The following is a 908-nucleotide window of genomic DNA, read 5'->3' as shown; positions in this document are numbered from 1 at the left end:
AATTTTCACCACAAAATTCAAGTCATTATCAAATAAACATGCAAAAATTGAACAAAACAACAAGAATGATCTCAAGGACCATTCATTCGGCTCCCATATGGTTATGGCCGAATGAATTGGAAGGAAATGGCCATTTAATCATCAAGAGTTTCCTTCTTAAGACTTGGCACTTATCCATTCCTTGTAGTCCTCTCAAAAACAACCTTAAATCCATAAGAATCAAGATTGTATTTTGAGTTTCACTAAAACCTTTACATGCAACCTTTTAAACTTAAGCTTTCTACTCAAAACTCTTTGAAATATGAGTGATCATGGTATGAGAAGTAACATTTACTTGTGTAAAGAGTGGAAGCTTGGTTGAGGATTGAAGAAAAAATAATGGGGAGGGGGTTTCAGCTTTTAGCCGAGAGTGAGAGGGGAGAGCCGAGAGGAGGGGAAAAAGAAGGAGGGAGGTGTGGAATGGTGGAGTGAAAAATGAAGTGGTAATCATATTTTTTTGGTTTTTATGCTTTTGATTTGACCCCAAGTGAGTGGATTTAAGAAATGACACAAGTATCCTTCTAGCTAAAGTTAGGTAGATTTGCATGCAAGACAAAGTGGTAACTTGGTTAGTAGAATGAAAGTGAGTGGGGTTGGAAATGTCTTCCTTGCCCCTTAGTTAAATGGAAGAGTATTTACATGCAAGGATAGCTATGTAATTTTCTAATTATAACAAATAAAATTTGTAAAGATTTATTTTTATAAAATAAAATACAAGTTCAAAAATTATAAAATTTATATCATAAAATAACTTGGATTTTTAGAGACTTTTTAAAATCATTTTCACAATTTGTGAACAAAATACTTTTTAAAAGAAAATTTTCCAAGGCTTAGAATATTCCTTATAAATTAAAAATAAAGAAATTAAA

Source organism: Apium graveolens, chromosome 1, assembly GCF_009905375.1.
Source record: "Apium graveolens cultivar Ventura chromosome 1, ASM990537v1, whole genome shotgun sequence".
In the NCBI taxonomy this organism is placed as follows: Eukaryota; Viridiplantae; Streptophyta; class Magnoliopsida; order Apiales; family Apiaceae; genus Apium; species Apium graveolens.
The sequence above is the reverse complement of the archived record's forward strand: the minus strand, read 5'-3'. Positions refer to the sequence as shown.